The following is a 9,902-nucleotide window of genomic DNA, read 5'->3' on the forward strand; positions in this document are numbered from 1 at the left end:
TTTGATCAAATATTTAGTATTCTGTTGAAATATAGGACTTTTTTTTCTTTGATTTTGATTGTTGATGAGAGTTGAAATTGGAGACTTCAAACCCACCATCATCCCCTTCCTCGATGAGCTCGCGATTGAATCATTCTCTAGATTTACTGCAGATTGGCCATTGGTGATATGCATTCTGATACTACGTTGATACGTAAACATAAATCTTTCTGATACAAAGTGCACCATTTGTAAGAAGACTATTAATACAAAGGCAATGCACAAGATGTAGTATTGAAAGGCTATAGTAATACATTGATAAACAATTAATTATACACTCATTGGTGAGAACAATAAGATTAATTCCTATTACATAGTCAACAACTTCTCAGAAAAATATTACTAATTCATTCTCTCATTCAGATTCAGAAATTACTTCTAACTCACTATTAAAAGTACTCCCACCTGTTGTTCCCCTCGTTGGCATTGGATTTGTGGAGGCAAATGGACTATGGGGGACTGTTAGAGTGTCTACATTTCCTTCCAACATTTGTAGCACAACTTTCATCGATGGTCGGTCCACTGGGTACCATTGTATGCACCAAAGTCCCACAATTGTTAGTTTCCTTATAATTTTCGCATCCCCGTCTTCCTCAATTTGTATTCCTAGATCTTCTCCTTGATCCAAACGTTTGTGTTAGGTCCCTATGTTGTCAAATCCGGAGACAAAACATTGTGTTGATTCAAATGTAATTTTTTGTGTTTTTGTTCTGTCCGCTCGAGCGGAGCCTTGTGAGCTCGAGCGTAGATTAGCAGGTCTCAGTATTTTGTCAGGGCAAGCAAAAAATACTGGTGGGTGTGATTTTACGCTCGAGCGGATTCTCCTACGCTCGAGCGCATCTCAGTTTGTTCGCACGCAATTTTTGGTCAGTCCGCTCGAGCGGGCTGTGTTGAGCTCGAGCGGAGATCGCGGATCCAGATTCCTATTTAAAGCTGTTAAGGGTGTTTTTTTAAAGGAGTTTTTCCTAGATCTGATCTACAAGCACTAGGGTTGTGTTTAAAGTTTTCTTTGGAGATTTTTCATAGTTTTCCTTGATGTTCTTGAGAGAGTTCTGAACTTATGCATTGAGATTCATACATCAAGGAGGTTGCTTCTTAAGTTTCAAGTAAGTTCTCTTCGGTGGATTCCGAAGATTAAAGCGTAGAATCCAAAAGGCGTTTGATTCTACGCAGTCGTTAATTCGACAAGTGAAGTTGTGGTGTGGAATCAACTTCAGGATCAATTCCGTGACGAAGGTGTGGTGAAAGAGTTACAGAAGATTCAGAGACAAATTGACTGGGTTGGGTAATTTGTATGGTATCTTTGTAATCTTTTCGTTCTTCAGTAGTGGATTGATAGTGGCGGTTCGCCCGTGGTTTTTTATTACAATTGAAGGTTCTTCAATTGTGATTTTTTCTACGTAAAAAATTGTTTGTGTCGATTTATTGTTTATTCTCAAAAACAAACAAACTAAAATCACTCTCGTAAGTGTTTGATGATTTTAGGTTGAGTGTTTTGAATTAATTGGGATTTGGAATAAGTTAATCTTGATCTAATCACAAATCACGTAGGATTTTCAGTTTGTATATCCATTCCAGAAAATAACACTCACTCGTGTTTTGTGTTACCATATTTTGCCTCCCTCCAACCATATCTAGCAACAACATCCCAAAACTATAAACATCTGATTTGTATGAAACGTTCCCAAAGTTCCTGGAGAACACTTCAGGTGCAATGTAACCCACAGTCCCTCTAGCAGTAGTCATGGAAACAACACTTTGCTCCTTTGAACACAATTTTGCTAGACCAAAATCAGAGATCTTCGGGGTAAACTTATTATCTAACAAGACATTGTGAGGCTTAATATCGAAGTGCATGATTCGTTGATCACACCCTAGGTGAAGATACTCAATTCCTTTAGCTATGCCAAGAGCAATGTCATGCAACTTCTCCCAACCAAGTGTATTTTTCTCTTTATCAGTGGATATAAACTTTTCAAGCGAATTGTTTGGTAAGAACTCATAAAGAAGAGCTCTTCTGAATCCGTCAGCACAATATCCCACCAAGCGAACCATGTTGATATGGTGGATTCTACCCATTGTTTGCACTTCATTGATGAACTCATCTCCATTTCCTTTCACATTGTTGAGGATCTTGACTGCGACATGAACATCATTGGAAAGCTTGCCCTTGTACACTATTCCGTAACCTCCTTGGCCTACTTGGTCCTGAAATTGATTTGTTATTTTCTTGATATCTGCATAGGAATATCTTGCAGGCTTGAGAGCTTTGTAATCCTCCAAAAATTTATCAATCTTTACTTGATCTGCTTTCTTCATTTTGTTTGATCTATAGCCATGATATATTGCAATGACAACTACAAGAAGAAAAGTCGAACCTAGGACTACCCCTGCAATCATAATAGACCATGTTAGTAAATTTCTACCTCCTCGTTGACAATTGAAATTATGAGAGGATAGACCACTTCACCTGCAATCTTTAGTTTCGTCAATGCACCTGTAAAAGTTTAAAGATTTCTTAAATTCCATATATACATAATTAAAAAAAATTACCGTAGATTCATAATAAACTAAGTAAAAGAAACTGACATGATACAATCAAATATCCAAATAGGGTTAAACCTTCTCATATACTAGTCCAACTATATCAGCAATTAACATAGGCTTAAATCAAGTTTGGACCTCAACGCATGCTCCATTGGGTGCACAACTTCTAACAAAAGACCACACAACCTAATCTATATGGCAAGACTTTATGATCCTCCCACAATCAACAAGACTATGTAATTCAATAGATCAAAACAAAACAAAACAAAACAAAACAAGGGCATTGAAGCTAAAATGATCTTGTAGCACGAGGGTGTTGGATTAAATTTTTTTATTTGGATATACTATTGAGTTTTAAAAAGGTAAACAAAATCTAAACCACTGATTTGTAAAATTACCAACGTTGCGCACATCCGAAACTCGGATTGGATTTCCAGATCCAAACTGGAGAGAACCTCGGCCCGAATTTCAATTCAAAATTGTGGTGGAAGACAACATCATTAGTGTAAAGCCAACGCAATAATTACAGATGAGATAAGATGGTAAACAAAATATAATAATAGTAACTTGAAGTAAGAAGGTAGAAACTAGCTAGAGTAGAGGTGTACCCGTAGGGGAATGGATCGTCGGTCGCCCTTCCCCGTCGCCCTTTCCTGTCGCCCCCAAAACGACGTCGTTTTGGGGGCGAATTTTCAAAAAAAAAAAACGCAGAAGTGGGAGGAAGGAGAGGAAGAGGGAGGGAGGGAGGAGGGAGGAGGAGGAGGAGGAGGAGGAGGGGAAGGGCCGGACTGGACGGGGCCATAAATACAGGGGAGGAGGAGGTGGAGACGGGTCGGACGCGGAGGCGACGGCGGTCGCAGGTGCTGCGACGAGGTGGAGTTGCTGCGACCTGCGACGGCGGCGAGGAACGAGGACGGCGAGCTCACAGCCTCCTACTCCTCCTCCTCCTCCTCCTCCTCCCTCCTCCCTCCTTCCTCCCTCTCCCTCTTCCTCTCCTTCCTTCCTCTTCTCTGCGTTTTTTTTTTTTTGAAAATTTGCCCCCAAAACGACGTCGTTTTGGGGGCGACAGGGGAAGGCGACGGGTGATCCGGATTCGTACCCATAGATGGTTGTCTGGGCTTGTCAAAGCATTCAGTTGATCCATTTAATAATAATTGACTGTCGCTGCCCCTGCTGTTGTTCTTGTTGTTGTTGTTATTCTTCAATCTACAGTACTTGCCTTGTGCTTCACAGTTCCTACATACCGGTTTACTCCAATTCAATCGAAAAACATCAATTATGTTGTGATCATATATTTCAACTGGAAGTATGATGTTATACATCTTTGTGCAAGATAAAGCCGCCCCCGACGTAGATTGAATGGCAAAAACTTGGTGACTCTGGTCATTAAGGCAAGCAATCCGAAACACACTAAAGAAGATTAGTTCCTGTGTCTGGGAACAATTGATGAAGCTAAAGTCGTAGTTGTAGTTGTACTTTGTTAGGAATTAGAAAGGGGGGCAGATAAGTTGAGGTTTTGAAGCTGCTGCGGGAGGCAGCCATTGGGGTCAGATATATCTATGGTCTGAGATTTGTAGTCAATATTTTTAACAGAAAAATTGACAGAAAATGGAAGCTGGAGGACTGGGTATTTGGAATGAGGAATGCAAGAAAGATCAAAGCCAGGATACCCACAGTTTTTGGGGTGATGCCTTTTGAGCCGGAAAGGGAATCGGATTTCAGGGCTGTGATGTTTACTGCAACTTGTTGGTAGGCACTCAGCATGTTGTTCTTCTGCTCCTCCTCCGAGTCCAACCACTGTAGCTGCTGCAGCCATTGCTACTAATAATATGACTATAAGCAACATAATTCCTTGGAAAATTGCCATCTTAATTAATTAATTTAATGGCTAATATTTGATACTCTGAAACCAAATCCCAACTACTCTGCCAAGTGTGTGTTGTTTGTCGTGGAAGAATTTGCTAATGGCGGTGTTGTTGGGTAATATAGACAAATTTTGTTACGAGGAAAAGAAAGAAAAAAAATCACTAATTTATTAGGGTATCTTTGGTAATGTTTACGTTTTCAGTTTATATTTACAAAAATTTTATAAATTAATTTTTATTTATTTTTTGTTTATTTTTATAAAAACATAAACTAAAAACGCGTTTGGTAATTGATAAAATGTTTAAAAAAATTTAAAAATATAAAAAAGAGTGAGAAATGGCAAGTAGTGGCAAATGATGGCGGAAGACGGTGGTGGAAAGTGGTGACGGTGCGTGGTGGGTAGCTGGTGGTGGGTGGGTGGTGGCGGGTGGGTTGTGGTGGTGGTTGGGTGGGTGACGGATGGCTGGTGGTGGGTGGTAGCGAGTAGGTAGTGGTGGTGGTGGTGCAGGTGGTGGTGGCAGGTGGGTGGCAAATGTGGTGCAGGTGGTGGTGGCAGGTGGGTGGCAGATGGCGGGTGGTGGTGGGTGGTGGTGGGTGGTGGCGGGTAGGTGGTGGTGGGTGGGTGAGGGGGTGGGTAACGGTGGCGGGTGATGGGTGGTAGCGAGTGGGTGGTGGTGGCAAGTGGGTGGCGGATGGCGGTGGTGGTGGGTGGTGGCCGGTGGTGGGTGGTGATGGTGGGTGGGTGGGTGACGGTGGCGGGTGGTGCGTGGTAACAAGTGCGTGGTGGTGGTGGCGGGTGGTGGTGGCAAGTGGGTGGCGGATGGCGGGTGGTGGTGGGTGGGTGGGTGATAGTGGCGGGTGGTAGGTGGTAGCGAGTGGGTGGTAGTGGTGGTAGTGGTGGTGGTGGTGGGTGGTGGCAGGTGGGTGGGTGGTGGTGGTGGTGGTGGTAGTAGTGGGTGGTGGGTGGCGGGTGGTGGTGGCAGGTGAGTGATGGTGGTGGATGGGTGGCAGGTGGGTGGTGGTGGTGGGTGGCTGGTGGTGGTAGGTGGTGGTAAGTGGGTGGTGAGTGATGGTGGCAAGTAGGTGGCGGATGGTGGTGGTGGCAAGCGGTGGATGGTAGTGGCGAGTGGTGGGTGGTGGCGGGTGGATGGTAGGTGGGTAGTGGTGGTGGTGGTGGCGAGGGGTGGGTGGTGGTAGTGAGTGGGTGGCAGATGAGTGGTGGCTGGTAGGTGGTGGTGGCGGGTGGTAGGTGGTGGTGGCGGAAGACAGTGGTGGAAAATAGTGGCGGGTGGTGGCTAGTGTTGGGTGGTAAAAAAAAAAAACACTGAAAACTCAAAATGGAAATACATTTTTTGTGTTTTCATATTTTGACCAAATTTATAAACTGAGACCACTGATTTATAAATCAAAAATTTTACCAAACAAGTTTTTATTTAAGTTTTTTAATTTTTTTCAAATATGAACAGAAAACATAAAACGTAAGTGTTATCAAACGGCACCTTAGTAATATTATACATCTAGAAAAATTATCTAAAAAAAACATATTCAAAACCCAAGAAAAATAATGGAGAAACAACGACAAATTAAGATTTTAGAGACAAAAATTTAGGGATAAAATAATTTTTAGGGACTAAATATTTTGGTTGCCAAAAGTGTATTATTTTATTTTTAGGAAAAAAATTGGATATTTAGCAAAGAATTACTATCATTTTAGGACTAAATTTTTTGTCTAAAAAATGAACTTTTTAGGGACCAAATTATTGTCTCTATAAATTAAAAGTGATCACTGATTGGGTTGAGTCGGGGTGGCATTCCAATTGTCATCCGTCTAAAATTAGGCGGATTGAAAAAAATCAATCTGCATCTATTTACCGGTTTGGTGGATGCTGATTGAGCAAGTTATGTAAGTTGGCGGATGGATGCAATCGGTTTGGTAGTTTAGACTTTACAAATTTTGGACATTTTTTCAAATTATAATTTGTTACTTTTACAATCTCCAATAACTATGTATATTTTTAAGGTATTATTTTCTATTTTCACAAAAATATATATTTTATTATTTACGCTCTATGTTGTTACTTGTTAGCATTTCCTTTTTCTTTTTCTTTTTTTGAATTTCATCTACAAGCGGATCGAGTTCATGCGGGTGTGGGATGGTTAATCTGTCATCTAAATCGTATCCGCAGATTTTGAAATATTTCATCCGCATTCGTCTGGCAAAAGACACACATCTACCTAAAATCAATCGAGTTGGGTCGGGTTTGAGTGGGTGAGACGGGTTGGATGGATCCATGATCATCCCTACTAAAAATGGATTTATTAGAAACATTTTAAAATTGCTAAAAGTCTTTTTTTTTTTTTTTTGACTTCTCATAATGACCTTTAGCAACTATCCTCGCGAAGATCGCAATTGGTCTCCACATATTTTTTGTAACAAATTTTTTAGGGACAAAAAATTAATACCTAAAACTCTTGTTTGTTATGTTAAGTTTTTGTAATTGGCAATCATGTTGAACAAAACTCCATTCAATTATATTTTTATTCACTCTATTGTATCTCTGAGTTATGAGAGTGTAGATGCGAATCCAACCTCAGTTGTGTCTAAGTAGAGGAGTTTGTGCTGACATTTCGTATCTTGTTTTGAGCTCTCCTTGTTTGCCTCTTCACTAACTAAGTACGAGGATTGAGTTGACCGGTCAGCTCGCAAGGGTCCTGGGGGCAACACCCTTGGCGGGTCTGGGCAACACCCAGGTGGGGTTGAGGCGCAACACCCCCAAAGCCAAGAAAGAAGTCAAAGTTGATTAATCACTCAAGCAGTTTTTTGTGAGCTCGAGCTGTGAAGTAGTTCATCCAGTATCTTTGCATGTGTTCTGAACTTCGAGAAAGTAAGTTTTACCGCTTGAGTGATGGATGTTGCACTCGAGCGGTTGGCCTACATGTGAGCACCGCCTTTAATCACATCGCTCGAGCAGTAAAGTGAGCGTTTGGGCAGTCTTGCGACATTGTTTAGTATAAAGTGTGTTGTTTGCTATTTTTAGGGTTGAACCCCGTCCAGATTCTTAGAGAATAGTAAAATACAAAGTGTTCTACATTGGAGGGCGTTTATATATGAGTTTCCTTGATTTATAGAAGGTGATTGATTGATCAATGAACTACATATTGACAAACATTAAGGGTTGGTTGTTCTTTCATTTACAAAAAGAGAGAGGTGTTCATCGGTGGATTCCGGGGAACATGGGTCTAAAGTTTTTGTGGATTTCGGAGTAGCTCATCGTCGTGGATTTGACATCGGCGTTGTGGATTCAACGTTGGGCAAAGAAATTTCGAGGTGAAGACGGTGATGGAAAAGGCACATCAGGTTTGATTTAATTCGGGTGTGGATTCGTTAGGTAATTGAGAGTTCTCGTGTGTACTTTTTTTTTTCTCTTCTTAGTGTATTTTTTTGTGGTTTTAACTCGTGATTTTTTTTATCATAATTGGAGGAGTTTATTGTGATTTTTTTACGTTAAATCATTGTGTTGATTTGTTATTGATTGTTTGATTAGAATTACTATTTATTATTTAAAATTAAATTATAATCACAAACTGATATTTTGAAAGTTTTCTAAATTTTCATGTTGTAATGAGATCTCATAGATGGACTTACGGGTACGTGCAAGGATGGACTGAGGGGGGGGCTGGCAGAGGCAACCGCCCCCCCCCCCCCCCCAAAAAAAAGGGTTTTTAAAACCCCCCTAGATAGAGTATTAAAATTACAAATATTTTTAAATTATATAGGTTCGCCACCCCAAAGTTTTTGCAAAAAAATTAAGAACCGCCACCTCCTAAATTTTTTACTTTGAAATTTTAATTATTTATTTGATAAATACTAAAAATAATAATAATAATAATAATAATAATAATAATGTATTTTTTAAGTATGATTACTTTATTTTAAATTTAGTAATGTTAAAATAATTGAGAATTTATTTGTTAATATGTTAAAGTCTTTTTTGTCTAATTAGGGCCCAAATTTTTTAGTTGTTTGCTTATAACTAAATAATATATATATTACTCATGTGTAACTCCGCCCCAAGCTTGAAAATGCCCCCAAATTCTTATTAACCTAATTGTTTAAGCCCTCTTCTCCACTTTACTCTGTGTGTGTGTGTGTGTGTGTGTGTGTGTGTGTAAATGATACGAAAGCTTAGGAAAAAACTCACAGACCTCGCACTAAAACAACAAATGGAGACAATACGGTGAATCAGACCTCGCGTCCTCTAATTCCTTTTTCATTCTTTCACTTCTAGGTAATACTAATCTCTTCCATTTTTTTTCAAATTTAATCGCTCATTTGTTTTTTGATTTTTTTTAAATGATTAATCTTGTTTTTGGAAATAACAAAAATCTCAATATACTCTGTGTGGTTGCTGAGAAACTGGAGGAAAACTAATGAAAATGAAATCGAAATCTTCTCTTGCTTTGGTTGCAAAACCAAGCGTTTACTGTAGGCTTAAATAATAATAATAATAATAATAATAATAATAATAATAATAATAATAATAATAATAATAATAATAATAATAATCTCTTTAATTTCTCAGAGATGAATAGGCTTAAATATCTTTAATTTCGTTGCAACTCACTTCAATTTGGATGCTATTCACCTCATTAGGGTTAGAAATTCTATTACTCTGAAGATTTTTATTGTTTACCCATTGAAAATGACATGTCCTTTGTTAGATTAGATTATATTGTTAGTGTGCTTCTTACCTAGTGAGTAACAAAAATTGTTTAATAATTTTCAGGTTCTTAAATAAAATTGAGTTGAATGTTAGGTGAATTACGGTGAACAAAAAAATTGATTCTTTCTTTAAGAAAAGAGGCTCTCAAGATATAGAAGTTAATGCAACTACAAACCTTCCACTAATAAAAGCTTCAATTCCTAAACAACGTCTTTGTAAAGTGCCTAGAATAGAATCCAAAGAAGTTGATACATCTTCTTTGGTAAGGGATCCAGGACTACGACCACAAATTTGGGATTATTTGATATCTCAACGTGATGAGATTCAACGAGCTTACATCAAATTTGGACCATACCAACCTGAAAACCAACCTTTTGAAGAGAAGAATGGGCGTCATTTTCTAGCTTCTTGGTACAAGTTATTTTCAAATTGCCTAGAATATTCTCCAACCAAACATTGTGCCTTTTGTCTTCCTTGCTATCTTTTTACAAAACCGAATGGATGCACTACTTCTAGCGCTTTCATTTCTGATATATTTTCTTCATGGAAGAAAGTCAATAGTGGGAAGAATTGTGCTTTCTTAACTCATATGGGAAAGGGTCCTAAGAAATACTATTAAATCTTGCCATGATTTAACAAATCAAGCGCAACACATTGAGAAGATAGTTGAGAAACAAACTTCTCAACAAGTGGCAAAAAACCATTTGCGGTTGAAGACTACGATAG

The 9,902-nt window shown here is 39.1% G+C and overlaps 1 pseudogene; it reads right to left on the minus strand.

Moving 5' to 3' along the window:
- Positions 1–273: 273 nt before the first annotated feature.
- Positions 274–4,579, minus strand: LOC145797574 (rust resistance kinase Lr10-like; annotated as a pseudogene).
- Between the last annotated feature and the right edge of the window lie 5,323 nt (positions 4,580–9,902).

This window comes from Camellia sinensis, chromosome 8 (assembly GCF_055761805.1).
Source record: "Camellia sinensis isolate YWXY chromosome 8, ASM5576180v1, whole genome shotgun sequence".
NCBI lineage: Eukaryota > Viridiplantae > Streptophyta > Magnoliopsida > Ericales > Theaceae > Camellia > Camellia sinensis.